The sequence below is a fragment of the Canis lupus genome, chromosome 12 (assembly GCF_011100685.1).
Source record: "Canis lupus familiaris isolate Mischka breed German Shepherd chromosome 12, alternate assembly UU_Cfam_GSD_1.0, whole genome shotgun sequence".
Lineage (NCBI taxonomy): Eukaryota > Metazoa > Chordata > Mammalia > Carnivora > Canidae > Canis > Canis lupus.
The window spans coordinates 29,458,917-29,474,264 of NC_049233.1; the positions used below are offsets into that span (position 1 = coordinate 29,458,917).

The window sequence follows — 15,348 nt, forward strand, 5'->3', positions numbered from 1 at the left end:
CATATTCTGAAACAACCACTCATCTTTTTTTTGTATTTTTTTTATTGGTGTTTGATTTGCCAACATATAGTGTAACATCCAGTGCTCATCCCATCCAGTGCCCATCACCTAGTCACTTCATCCCCTCACCCACCTCCCCTTTCACTACCCCTTATTTGTGTCCCAGAGTTAGGAGTCTCTCATGTTTTGTCACCCTCTCTAATTTTTCCCACTCATTTTCTCTCCTTTCCCCTTTAATCCCTTTCACTATTTTTTATATTCTCTGTATGAGTGAAACCATATAATGATTATCCTTCTCTAATTGGCTTACTTCACTCACCACGATAACCCTCCAGTTCCATCCACGTCAAAGCAAATGGTAGGTGTTCGTCGTTTCTAATGGCTGAGTAATAATCCATTGCATATATAAACCACATATTCTTTATCCATTCATCTTTCAATGGACACTGAGGCTCCTTCCACAGTTTGGCTATTGTGGCCATTGCTGCTATAAACATTGCAGGTGTCTCAGCTTTTCACTGCATCTGTACCTTTGGGGTAAGTACCCAGTAGTGCAATTATTGGGTCATAGGATAGCTCTGTTTTACTTTACATAGTTTTCCAGAGTGGCTGTACCTGTTCACATTCCCACCAACAGTGCAAGAGGGTTCCCCTTCCTCCACATCCTCTCCAACATTTGTGGTTTCCTGCCTTGTTAAAGTTCCCCATTTCTCACTGGTGTGAGGTGGTATCTCATTGTGGTTTTGATTTGTATTTCCCTGATGGCAAGGGATGTGGAGCATTTTCTCATGTGTTTGTTGGCCATGTCTATGTCTTCTTTGGTGAAATCTCTGTTCATGTCTTTTGCCCATTTCATGATTGGATTGTTTGTTTCTTTGCTGTTGAGTTTAATAAGTTCTTTATAGATCTTGGATACTAGCCCTTTATCTGATATGTCATTTGCAAATATCTTCTTCCATTCTGTAGGTTGTCTTTTAGTTTTGTTGACTGTTTCTTTTGCTGTGCGTAAGCTTTTTGTCTTGATTAAGTTCCAATAGTTCATTTTTTGCTTTTGCTTCCCTTGCCTTCATAGATGTATCTTGCAAGAAGTTGTTGTGGCCAAGTTCAAAAAGAGTGTTGCCTGTGTTCTTCTCTAGGATTTTGATGGATTCTTGTCACACATTCAAGTCTTTCATCCATTTTGAGTTTATCTTTGTGTATGGTGCAAGAGAGTGGTCTAGTTTCATTCTTCTGCATGTGGATGTCCAATTTTCCCAGCACCATTTACTGAAGAGACTGTCCTTTTTCCAGTGGATAGTCTTTCCTGCTTTGTTGAATATTAGTTGACCATAGAGTTGAGGGCCCATTTCTGGGTTCTCTATTCTGTTCCATTGATCTATGTGTCTGTTTTTGTGCCAGTACCACACTGTCTTGATGACCACAGCTTTTTAGTACAACCTGAAATCCGGCATTGTGATGCCCCTGGCTCTGGTTTTCTTTTTCAAAATTCCCCTAGCTATTCAGGGTCTTTTCTGATTCCACACAAGTCTTAAGATGATTTGTTCCAAATCTTTGAAGAAAGCCCATGGTATCTTGATAGGGGATGAACTGAATGTGTAAATTGCCCTGGGTAGCATAAATATTTTCATAATATTAATTCTTCCAATCCATGAGCATGGACTATTTTTGCATCTTTTTGTGTCTTCCTCAATTTCTTGCAGAAGTGTTCTGTAGTTTTTAGGGTATAGATCTTTTACCTCTTTGGTTAGGTTTATTCCTAGGTATCTTATGCTTTTGGGTGCAATTGTAAATGGCATTGACTCCTTAATTTCTCTTTCTTCCCTCTCATTGTTAGTGTATAGAAATGCCACTGAATCCTGGGCATTGATTTTGTATCCTGCCACACTGCTGAATTGCTGTATGAGTTCTAGCAATCTTGGGGTGGAGTCTTTTGGGTTTTCTATGTACATTATCATGTCATCTGCAAAGAGGAAAAGTTTGACTTCTTTGCAATTTGAATACCTTTTATTTCTTTTTGTTGTTTGATTGCTGAGGCTAGGACTTCCAGTACTATGTTGAATAGCAGTGGTGAGAGTGGATATCCCTGTCGTGTTCCTGATCTTAGGGGAAAGGCTCCCAGTGTTTTCCCCCTGAGAATGATATTTGCTGTGGGCTTTTCATAGATGGCTATTAAGATATTGAGGAATGTTCCCTCTATCCCTACACTCTGAAGAGTTTTGATCAGGAATGGATGCTGTATTTTGTCAAATGCTTTCTCTGCATCTATTGAGAGGATCATACGGCTCTTGTTTTTTTCTTGTTGATGTGATCTATCACATTGATTGTTTTACGAGTGTTGAACCAACCTTGCATCCCAGGGATAAATCGGCCTTGGTCATGGCAAATAATCCTCTTAATGTACTGTTGGATCCTATTGGCTAGTATCTTTTGAGAATTTTTGCATCTGTGTTCATCACGGATATTGGTTTCTAATTCTCCTTTTTGGTGGGGTCTTCATCTGGTTTTGGCATTAAGGTGATGCTGGCCTCATAAAATGAGTTTGGAAGTATTCCTTCCCTTTCTATCTTTTGGAACAGTTTTAGTAGAATAGGTATTATTTATTCTTTAAAGTTTGATAGAATTCCCCTGGGAAGCCATCTGGCCCTGGAGTTTTGTGTCTTGAGAGGTTTTTGATGACTGCTTCAATTTCCTTGCTGGTTATTGGCCTTTTAAGGCTTTCTATTTCTTCCTGTTCTAGTTTTGGTAATTTGTGGTTTTCCAGAAATGCATCCATTTCTTCTAGTTTGCCTAAGTTATTGGCATATAGCTGCTCATAATACATTTTTAAAATCATTTGTATCTCCTTGGTATTGAACAGTCATCTCATTTTAGAACAAAATTCCTTTTTTCTTTAATAAAAACACATTTAAAAAATAAAAAATAATAAAAGCACATTTTTACGTACTCTTCATATAAAAACTCATACCATTTTTCCCCATACTTCATACAAAATGTTCTCTCCTTTTGCTCATATTGTTTCTAGTAGTTTGATTTTTACATATTGATGATAAACTTTAACTATTAGTAACCTTACTTTCTAGTGAAAACTGGGAAGCAGGCAATTGTGAAGTTTCTATCACACGTTAGCAGCCTGTAGGTTAGCAAAATCATAAGTACATAGTTATAAAAGCTTTTAATTTATTAGAGACAGTGTCACAATTTTTAATAGTATATTTTTTGATTTGGTGAAAGACAGTATAATAGTCTGTGATATTCATTATCTCTGTAAAAATTAGGAAGCCAAAAGTTGATGAATTTAAACCTACCTTTAAACCTCTTTTCCCATTTCCTTTATACAGAGAGGCAAGTTTACTCCAAGAATTTTAGGTGAGTTTTCCTACCGCATTGCATGGGTGTAGCTCCATAACTGAGGTTTGCCTCAACATAAGGCAAAGGAAGAAAAAGTAGAACATCCCTCACCATGTCGCACATGCACACGCACAAATGATGGTTCTGCTCATGTACTGGTGCTGCTACAGCCTTTTTTTCTCCTTTCTCATTTCTGTTTCTGATGCTCTGGTAAGAAAGATGGATTCCTTTCCAAGCCTTTGCTAACTACACCCGCCATGCATTTCCCTGGTTTAGCCTGCCCTTGTGTCAAAGCTGGGAGATAATGATGGGAAACATAAGCTAGAAACTTTTTGCCACTGTTTTGTCTGCTCTTCCAATTTTAGGTCTCTTTGCAATCTGCCTATTAATATTTGCTTTTCAGGGTCCTTGAGTAGAACCACTTATATAGGTAGGAAAGTACTTTAGTTCTTCCTTAAATGCCATTACTACTAGTTACCAATAGTCAAAGACAGGCAATTCAGAGGAATATGTTCTCCAGGAACTTATTTCCTGATCTCTTCACATTTTTTAAAACACAGTCTTTTCAAGGAAGGCCCTTTTCAAGGGCCCTGTTTATCAGAAAATACTTGACCTCAGTTGTTTTTCATGAGATCTTCCCCAGGACTTTATCCCTGGAGATGACTAGAGATCAAAACACCTGGTATGCTTTCTTCTCCCAACTTGGGAGAAGGCAGGGAGGCAGGATTTCACTCGATGAACTGCCTGAAGAAGCATGGTGGAATGGAGCTTATTTCCGAATTAAAGTTAGAGAGGTAAGTAGGTTATTAATTATAAACTACTCTAAACTTCCTATTAAGTCACAGTTTCTCTTGTGCTTTACTCTCATGAAAGAAAGTTTATTTCAGTCATTATAAAGTAGTTCTCTTGTTTGTCTTTTAACTTTGTGTGCTTTACATAGTTTGAGTGTATGTTGGGGAAGATGTGGTTACATCTCATTCTGCTGTATAGAATAGAAAAAAAATAAATTTGAAAATATATCTTAAAGCCTAATATATGTGGTGGTTCAAAATTGTTAATTCAATCTAGCATGAGAAAACCGTGATTTAATAAAATGTTAAATGTGGTAATTTTACCACATCAAAATAATTATTGTATATAAATCCAAATACTCAAAATGGGGTTGTAAAAATGTTTTCTGTCATGAAGCTAACATTATATGCTCTAATTTACAAACTTTTTCTCTAATCGTTGCCAGTGTTTTCTCTCCATATCAGGTAATTAACTTGACTTACTTTGTAGCATTGTGTTTACTGCTTGGTTACTCTTCATTGAACAGTTTTTAAATGCATTCCATTTTCCTTATTGGGATTCAGCAAATTATCCTGTTAAATGTTCTTTCAAAATGACCTTTAAAGGCCTCTAGTATATCAATTTCTTCACTGTATTGATTTTATTATGCATTAGCTGAGCCTACTATTGCAAAGCCATCAAAAACACAGGTTTTTTGTTTATCTGTTTGTTTGCTTTGCAGCTTTAGTTTTGGTATAATCAACAAAAGTATTTCTGCCTTAGAGTTTACTCCAATTATTAAAATTGTCATGATGGTAAGCAATTATTCATTGGCTCTATTAGTTTTTTGTTGAATATATATTTTCTAAGTTAATAGTTTAGGTGAGTGGCGCCTCTGGGTGGCTTAGCAGTTGAGCATCTACCTTTGGCTCAGGGCATGATCCTGGAGTCCCAGGATTGAGTCCCACATCGGGCTTCCTGCATGGAGCCCGCTTCTCCCTCTGTCTCCTCCTGCCTCTCTCTGTGTCTCTAATGAATAAATAAATAAAATATTTTAAAAATAGTTTAGGTGACCTCTTTTAAACAGAAGAAAAACTAAGATCATATAGACCAAAACTGCATTTATTTTGTTGCTGTAAAAAACTGATCTTAAATATGGAACACAATTTGGAATATGATAATTACAACTGAGTTATATTCTAATCATAAGCACATTTTTTCTGTTCTATAAAAATGAATTTTATAAACAAATTAATGAATCTAAAAAAATGATGTCAAATGTGTAGAGACTATCTTTCAAAATATGACTGATTAGGATGAATTTGGAAAATGTTCAATATTATAAAACTCCCAACAAAAGAAAACCATAAAAAACACCACTTATTATATCATCATTTATTAAAAAGAAAGAAATGATCAGGACTGTGAAAATGTGAAGAAATAGGCATTATTACATAATAAGAATTTTAAATTTACCTTATTTTTTAAAACTTTTTTTAAATTTTAAGATTTATTTAAATTCCAGTTAAGATACAGTTAATATTAGTTTCAAGTGTACGGTATAGTCATCAGCATTTCCATACAACTCCCTGTACTTATCACAAGTGTACTCCTTAATCCCCATCACCTATTTAATCCACCTCTCCCAACCAAACTCCCTTCCGGTAACCATCAGTTTGTTCTTTAGTGAAGAGTCTGTTTCTTGGTTTTCCTCTGTTTTTTCCCCCTTTGCTTACTTTTGTTTCTTAAATTCCACATGAGTAAAATCCTATGGTATTTGTCTCTGACCGACTTATATCACTTAGCATAATACTATCTAGCTCCAACTATGTTGCTGCAAATGGCAAGGTTTCATTCTTCTTCTGATGGCTGAATAATATTCCTCTGTGTGTGTGTGTGTGTGTGTGTGTGTGTGTAGTGTAGTGTATGTGCATGTATAGACCACATCTTCCTCATCCATCAGTTGATGGACACTTGGGCTATTTCCATAATTTGGCTATTATAGATAATGCTGCCATAAACAATGGGGGTGCATGTATCTTTTCAAATTAGCATTTTTGTATTCTTTGGGTAAATACCCAGTAGGGCAAATTCTGGATTGTAGGGTAGGTCTATTTTTAACTTTTTGAGGAAACTCCATACTGTTTTCTGGAGTGGCTATACCAGTTTGTATTCTAGCAGCACAAGAGGGTTCCTCTTTTTCCACAGCCTCACCAATACCTGTTGTTTTTTGTGTTGATTTTAGCCATTCTGACAAGTATGAGGTGATAGCTCATCATACTTTTCCCTGGAGATCAGTGATGTTGAGGATATTTTCATGTCTGTTGGCCACCTGTATGTCACCTTTAGTAAAATGTCTATTCATGTCTTCTGCCCATTTTAAGTTGGATTATTCATTTTTTTCGAGTTTGATAAGTTCTATATTTACTTTGGACACTAACACTTTATCAGATAAGTCCTTTGCAAATATATTCTCCCATTCCATAGTTTGCCTTTTAGTTTGGCTGATTGTTTCCTTCACTGTGCAGAAACTTTTTTATTTTGATGTAGTCCCAATAGGTTATTTTTTCTTCTGTCTCTCTTGCATCAGGAGACCTATCCAGAAAGTTGATATGGCCAATGGCAAAGAAGTTATTGCCTCCATTCACATTAGGTCTTTCATCTATTTTGAATTTATTTTTGTGTATGGTGTAAGAAAATGGCCCAGTTTCATTCCTCTGCATATTGCTGTCCAGTTTTTCCAATAACATTTGTTGAAGAGACTTTCTCCCATTAGATATCCCTTCCTGCTTTGTTGAAGATTGACCATGTAGTTCTGAGTTCATTTCTGGGTTTTCTAGTCAGTTCTGTTGACCTATGTGCCTCTTTTTGTGCCAGTACCATTCTGTTTTGATTATTAAAGCTTTGTAGTATAACTTGAGTCTGGAATAGTGATGCCTTTAGCTTTTCTTTTCTTTTTTTTCTTTTTTTAATTTTTTTTATTTATTTATGATAGTCACAGAGAGAGAAAGGGAGAGAGGCAGAGACACAGGCAGAGGGAGAGGCAGGCTCTATGCACCTGGGAGCCTGATGTGGGATTCGATCCCGGGTCTCCAGGATCGCACCCTGGGCCAAAGGCAGGTGCCAAACCGCTGCGCCACCCAGGGATCCCTGCTTTTCTTTTTCAAGGTGGCTTTGGCTCTTCTGGGCTTTTTGTGGTTGCATACAAATTTTAGGATTCTTTGTTCTAGTTCTGTGAAAAATGTTGGTGGTATTTTAATAGAGATTGCATTGAATATGTAGATTGCTTTGGGTAGTATAGACATTTTAACAATATTTATTCTTCCAATCAATGAGCATGGAATTTTTTTTTTTTCATTTCTTTGTGTCCTCTTCAATTCCTTTCATTAGTGTTTTATGTTTATTCCTAGGTATGTTACGTTTTTTGGTGCAATTGTAAATGGGATTAATTCCTTAATTTCTCTTTTTTGTTGTTTCATTATTGACTTCATTGAATTCTGTGACTTTACTGAATTTGTATTTCAGTTCTAACAGTTATTTTTTGTTGTTGTTGTTGTAATCCTTGGGGTTTTTCATATATAGTATTAGGTCATCTGCAAATAGTGAAAGCTTGATTTCTTCCTTGATGATTTGGATATTTATCTATCTATCTATCTATCTATCTATCTATCTATCTAATTGGTATGGCTAAGACTTCCAGTACTCTGTTAAACAGTTATGAGAGTGGAAAACCTTCTCATTCCTGACAGAGGAAAAGCTCTCAGATTTTCCCCAGTGAGGATGATACTAGCTGTGGGTTGTTCACATATAACCCTTACTATATAAGGTATGTTCCCTCTGAATCTTCTTTGTTTAGAGTTTTTATCATGAATGGATATTTTACTTTGTCCATTTTTTTTGCATTTATTGAAGTAATCTAGTTATTATCCTTTTATTAATATGGTGTATCATATTGATTTGCAAATATTGAACCACCCTTCACAACCTAGGAATAAATCCCACATCATCGTGGTGAAAGATTTTTTTCTATGTATTGTTGGATTTGGTTTGTTAGCATTTTATTGACTTTTACATTAATGCTGATCAAGGATATTGGCCTATAGTTCTTAATTTGTGGTGTCTTTATCCCATTTTGATATTAGAATAGTGCTCACCTCATAGAATGAATTTGAATGCTTTCATTCATCTTATACTTTTTGGAATAGTTTGAAGAAAATATATATTAACTCCTTTTTAAATGTTTAGCAAATTTTGCCTGTGAAGCCATCTGGTCCTGGACTTTTGTTCAATGGCAGATTTTTGGTTACTGATTCAAAGTATTTGCTGGTTATTGGTATGTTCAAGTGTTGTATATCTTATTGTTTCAGTTTTGATAATTTATGTTTCTAGAAATTTATCTATTTTTTTCAGGTTGTCCAACTTGTTGACATATAGTTTTTCATAATATTCTCTTATACTTGTTTTTCTATGATGTTGGTTGTTGTTTCTCCTCTCTCATTGTGTATTTATTTGGATACTTTCTCTTTTATTTTTGTCAACTCTGTCTAGAGGTATAGCAATTTTTTTTTTTCAAAGAACCAGCTCCTGGTTTCATTGATCTATTGTGTAGGTTGTTTTTGTTTGTTATTTAGTTTCTATATCATTTCTGTTCTAATCTTTATTTCCTTCCTTTTGCTAGCTTTAGACTTTTTTTTGTTAATTTTTCCTAGCTCTTTTAGGTATGAGGTTAGGTTGCTTGTTTGAGATTTTTCTTCTTGAGATAGGTCTGTATTTCTACAAACTTTCCTCTTAGGACCACTTTTGCTGCATCCCAAAGGTTTTGAAGTGTCACATTTTCATTTTCATTTGTTTCCATCTTTTTTTTTTATTTCTTTGATTTCTTGGTTGATCCATTCATTATTTAGTAGCATGCTGTTTAACCTCCATGTATTTGTGTTTTTAGATTTTTTTTCCTGTGGTTGACTTCAAGTTTCATAGCATTGTGGTCAGAAAAGGTGCATGGTATGATTTAAATCTTTTCATCTTTTTTGAGGTCTGTTTTGTAACCTAATACGTGACCTATTAAGGAGAATGACTCTCGTGCACTAAAAAGAGTTTATATTCTGCTGTTTTAGGATACAATATTCTGAATATATCCAAGCCAATCTTGTCCAGTGTGTCATTCAAAGCCATTGTTTCCTTGTTTATTTTCTTTTAGATTTAGTCCATTGCTGTATGTTGGGTGCTAAATTCCCCTACTATTATTATTAGTTAGTTCCTTTAGGTTTGTTATTATTTTATATATTTGGATGCTTCCATGTTGGATGCATATATATTTTCTGTTTTATCTTGTTAGATTGTCCCCTTATTAGGAGATAGTGCCCTCTTTGTCTCCTCTTACAGTCTTCACTTTAAAGGATTAATTTTTCTGATATAATTGTTGGTACTCTGGTTTTCTTTTGACACTTTTATGATAAATGTTTCTCCATCTCCTGACTTTCTATCTGCAGTTGTCTTTAGGTCTAAAATGAGTCTCTTATAAGTAGCATATAATGGGCCTTGTGTGTGTGTGTGTGTTTAAACATTCTGATACCCTATGTCTTTTGATTAGAGCATTTACTCCATTTACATTCAAAGTAATTATTGATAAACATGTATTTATTTCCATTTTATTACTTGTTTTTGTTTCTGGATATTTTCTCTGATTCTTGTCTTTGTCATTTTTGGACTCTCTTTTGCACTCATAGTTTTCTTTAATATCTCTTGCAGGGCTGGTTTAGTGGCCAAATTCCTTTAGTTTAGTTTAGGGTTTTTGTTGTTGTTGTTGTTGTTGTTGTTGTTGTTGTTTTTAGGGTTTTATTTATTTATTTGAGACAGAGTGAGTGAGAGCAAGAGCAAAAGAGCACAAGTGAGGTCAGGGGCAGAGGGAGAAGGAGAAACAGGCTCCCCACTGAGAGGGAGCCCACCATGGGTCTTGATCCAGGACCCTGGGATCATGACCTGAGCTGAAGGCATGAAGGCAGACAGTTAACTGACTGAGCCACCCAGGTGCCCCAGACTCCTTTAGTTTTTGTTTGGGAAATTCTATCTCCTCTCCTGAATGATAGCCTTGTTGAATAGAGTATTTTTGGCTCCAGATTTTTCCCATTCAGTACTTTGAATATATGCCACTCTCTTCTGACTAGCCAAATTTCTGTGGAGAGATCTGCTGCTAACCTTATTTGTCTTCCTTTGTAAGTTAGGGACTTTTGTCTTGCTGCTTTTAGGATTTTTTTTTTTTCTTTATATTCTGTAAGTTTAACTACAATATGTCTTGATGTTGATCTGCTTTTGTTGATTTTGGATAGGAGTTCTCTGTGCTTCCCGGATCTAGATCTCTGCTTCCTTCCCAGATTAGGACATTTTCAGCTATTTCTTGAAATATGTCCCCCCACACACTTTTTTTCTTCTTCTGGGAATCGTATAATATGAATGTTATTATATTTGATAGAGTAATTGAGTTGCCTAAATGTATTTTTGTGTTGCATAATTCTTTTGTTCAGATTCATTGCTTTCCATTACTTTGTCTTCTATGCCATTAATTCTTTCCTTTGATTCTTCCAGTCTTTTGTTTATTTCACTAACTCTGTTTTCAATCTCATTTTTGCATTCTTTATCTCTGATTTTTTTAAACTCTTTTATGTCTGTGGTAAGGGCCTCATTGATGTCTTCTATTTTCTCAAACCCAGTATCTTTATAATTGTTGCTTTAAATTCTTCATCAGACATGTTACTTATATCTATTTCATTTAGATCTTGGGCTGTGGCCTTGTCTTTTTCTTTTGTTTGGGAGAAATTCCTCCATCTTGGCATTTTGTCTAAGTCTCTGCTTTCTCCTGTGTGTTGGAAAAGCCAATTATGTCTCCTGCTCCTGAAATAATGTCCTTCTGATGAAGAGGTCATGTGGTACCCAGGGCCTGCTGCTTCAGAGATTATCTCTGGTTTGTGCTGAACATACTCTGTTGTTGCATTTTGGTTGCTCTTTCCTTTAGGCCAATTCTTCTCTCCTGTGGGCAGTGTTTGGTCCCTGGCCTGAATATGCTAAGTTTTAACTTGGTGTGCTCTAGTCTGCTTATGAAATGAGATGATCACTACCTCCACTGGAACTAAGGCCCTGTAGTACTCTCTGCTTGGGAGATGTGGTATGGGCAGGGGTTTGTGCTAGTCTTCTGGAGGAGGTTTCCACCTTGCTGGGACTGAGGCAAGCATCACTAAGGTAGGCAGTCCCACCAGAGTGCAGGGGGATGGGGCTCAGTGTAAGCAAGTTAGGCAGCCTTCCAGCAGTTGCCAAGGAAACAGAGGATATAAGGGACAGAAATAGGCTTTTGGGGCTCAACTTTTTCCTTCTGTATCATCCTGGTCTTGGGGCCTGGACATCACCCTCAGTGAGTGCTTGAGGCACCCACTGAACTGCAGGCCTTGCCCCCTGGCTGTATGCTGTGGTGTCCTCAGTGCCATCTTCCCCCTGCTGTGCTGCCCACTGTGGGGTGGGGGTTGGGCTCCCAAGCAACATGGACCCTTCTTCCCTTGCCCCCTCCCCCAAAAGGACGTGACTTTTTTTTTAAGTTAAAAATGCTTCCTTTATTACATAAAGCCAATACTGCTACTTCTAAGTTCAACTGCATGGATCTCTATATTGTTCAAAGTGTCATGCCTGTGATGTTAAAGACAATGACTTCCAAGTGTCATCAGGTAGTAGCTTCCTTTGGATGTCATCACAATCCCTGCTCCCTGTTCCACACACATTCAACAACCTGTTCTAGGGAATGAGCAAGTTCTCCCAGTCCCCGGCACAGACATAGACTCAAGGTTCTTCCACACTTTCTTGTGCCAGAAGCACACGACTCTGAAGGAGACACAGTCAAAGATGCTGCATGTGCCCCAGCTGGTCACTACACCATTTTATCATCTTCATTAACGAAGTGTTGTGATCACAATGGAGACCTAATCTGCATTATAATAACAAGGTATTGCACATTCTCTGAGGACAGACACACCATGATTTTATGTCCAAGATGCAAGGTTACTCTCCAAACTGTCTCCCAGCTAGCAAGTGGAGAGCTCACTACAGGTGCAAGGAGCTGCTTCCTGTATTCCAACTGCATGCTCAAAACAGTGCTTTGCAAGATCAGCGCTAGTTAGAAGTGTGCACAGTTCTGAGACAGTCAGAGGGGTAGAGGAGGGAACACCTGAAGTTCTAAAGGTCAGCAGGCTTGGCTGGGATAGAGCCCTGGGTGAATTGCCCTGCTCCTGGAGAGAAGGCAGGCAAAGAGCCCAGAGGAAGACAGCATGGGAATAGCTACTTAAGAATGACTATGGCACACAGTAAGGAGATCATTCCCGCTTCTCAAGGCATGTCCCTGGGATGCAGTATTCATGCAGATGCCTCTCCAGGATGAAGAAACTGGCCAACACCATTTTCCTTCTCCACCCCTCAGCATAATATTATAAATATTTCTTACATATGATAAATTCTTTGGTCTCTGCCAATCTCCTTTGAGCAATTGATCTCCACGTGCTATGAAACCCATACACTTATTTCAAAGGCTGTTCAGTGTAGTTTTAGCCATGGTAAAGATGAGTGAAAACAATCTTAATGTCCAATAACAAATAATTGGTTAAATATGGCAAAGATGGTAGTTCTATTATGGACTAATATGAAAAATACTAAGCTTATATTTTAAAGAGCATATACTATAGTAAGAAATAAAATAGTAAAATTATAAAGCAATACATGCATATGGTATAATAATATGCACTAACATTAACACTTCTATATAAACAAAGTATATATTGCTCATATATTAGCATTTCAATTTAGCTAAGAACTATAACTTTTTAGGTAACTTATTATTTTTTTTGAAGGTTACAATTTTTATTGTCATTATGCATAGCCATATGTTTTTCACGTTGAGGTGAGTTTTTAATTTGAGATAACTGGAATTGAGCTTTCTTTCAAAGTATATCTTCCTTTTTATTCCTCCCAGGAAGCTGTGCCACATGGTTATATGTCACTGTGAACTTACATGCATTATCTTCTCAAAATTTTAGTTTCCCTCAGGATTCTCAAGAATGAACTCTTCAAATATTCTATTAATGCTCTTCATTGCTTTGTAGGTATTAGATGTCCCATGGACAGTATTTTTCAAAGTACTTCTTCCAAATTGGGGTCAAATAGAGCCTGGGGACAGTAGTTTTGCCTCTTCTGGCTCTACAGGACCCACCATTTGTCTTCAGTCTGAGACAGCATTCCACTTAGTCAGAACCATGACCAAAGATGGACCCTCAGAAAACATTTGCAATACATCTTCAGGAAAGTCTTTTCCTTTATTTTTGAATAAATTTGTCTGCTTCTTATTCACTTAGGACTATTTCCTTACCTGTGTTATTTCAAATCCAGCCTCTCTTATAAGTTTAAAGATATCCTCTCTTTGTTCCTGTGTTATATGAGGTTTAATCAGTGCTAAAGTATGTTGTGGAGGAAATAAATACTGTATTTCCCTTTTGGCTTCTTCTAATAAATAACTTCCATACAACTGGTTGATAGGAAAATACTCCATTGCAAATTATGCACATAAACTGGCCATCTTTTCTATAAGGCTTTCAAAATAATCATCATTTTCATATTCCTTGCACGATGTTTGTACTTCCTCTTCTGATAATATAATTTGTCTTTGCATCAGTATTTTAAAACCTTCATCTTCAATAATCTTCAAAATATCTTCTCTCTTTTCTTGAAAGAGATCCAGTCAAAGTAATGCCAGGGCCTTCTTTAATTTGAGCTTTTTCATGTTTTTAAAATCAGGGAAGGACATATCAATAAAGTGATTAACATCAATTAGATTCTCTTCAATATCACAAAACTGAGATATATGTTGTCTTTCCAGACGTTCTTGTAAGATGTCCTACTTCTTCCTCACCACTGGAGTCCTGACCACCTCTGATTATCCTCATATATTTTTTTTAGCTTCCATCTCAGGATTCGGTTCAGGTTCCTCCAGGGAAGGCTGTTCTTCACCTCCTTGAGATATAACTACAATATGGCCTAGGCAATTTGTCATAAAAAGACAAAATCTTCAGTCATGCTTATCTGATCTCCGACTACAGAAATCCCTTACTTGTTGTTCTGTGAGAATCTTGTCTTCAATTTCTACAACAAATCCTGCCTTTATCATTCTTTCTTTAATCTCTAGAGATTTTCTAGTAATCACAGCACAGCATATTGTTTGGTAATGGCAATTAAGTATAGTTGTTCAGTACTTTCATAGGGTGCTTCCCCAGCATCATCTGCATCTGAATCTACAAACACAATTTCATGATGTTGAGAGCAAACCATTTCACCTGCTGCAATTTTTTTTCTCCTTGACCAAGTTAATAATTTTTTTTATTAACAAGTGGTACATTTGTACCATTGATCTTTGCAATAATTTTGGCATTAACACTAAAGAGAAAAACAGGTTCACATTTATCTCTAAATGGTTGCAAAGTCACAATGTTGTCCGCTTCTGTTATAACAAAATGAAGAAGTTCATCTTCATTCAGCTCATTTTTCAATTTTCTGAATGAAGTTTGCATTGCTTTGCAAGGTCCACACCAGGCTTGGTAAAAATTGATCACTGTTACGCCTTTTTTTTTGCTGCAACATCTCATCCCACTGTCTTGGACTATTCACGAATGCCTGTAACTGGATCTCTGGCTTTTCGTCTATCATTTAGCCACTGGGTGTGGAGCAGGTGCCTGGCTCTACTGTGCTGTCTGCTGGTGCTGATCCCATGAAAGAGGCCAAATGAGCTTAAGTAACTTTTTTTAGTTTCCATACTCCTATTTGACAACAGATGACTTATTAAAATCAACTCTAAATCTACACGCATGCATACACATTAAAAATAGAAAGACAGTTAATTTTTTTCTAAGGATAATTTTACTCTTAAAATTTTCTCTAGTTTAAATGCCTAGATAAGAAAAAATTACTGCTAGGATGGGAGATTGCCTTCCTTTCTTTCAATAAGTAGAAGCTACAACTATCTAGCTAGGAGAGGTGATCCCACTTTAAGGAAATTGTACTTGATTTTATCAGTTTTTGAAACTCAGTGATTATACCCGTTAGACAAAACAACAAATAGAATTCTTGCAAGTGAAAATTGTGTCCCTTTAAGGCTCAAAATGCAAGATAGGGAATGAATATCTCTCTTTTCTGGTGTGTAGTGTAGTG

The 15,348-nt window shown here is 36.5% G+C and overlaps 1 pseudogene; it reads right to left on the reverse strand.

Annotated features, from left to right (window-relative positions):
• Positions 1–13,183: 13,183 nt before the first annotated feature.
• On the reverse strand, positions 13,184–14,847 carry LOC100688961 (annotated as a pseudogene).
• Positions 14,848–15,348: the final 501 nt, after the last annotated feature.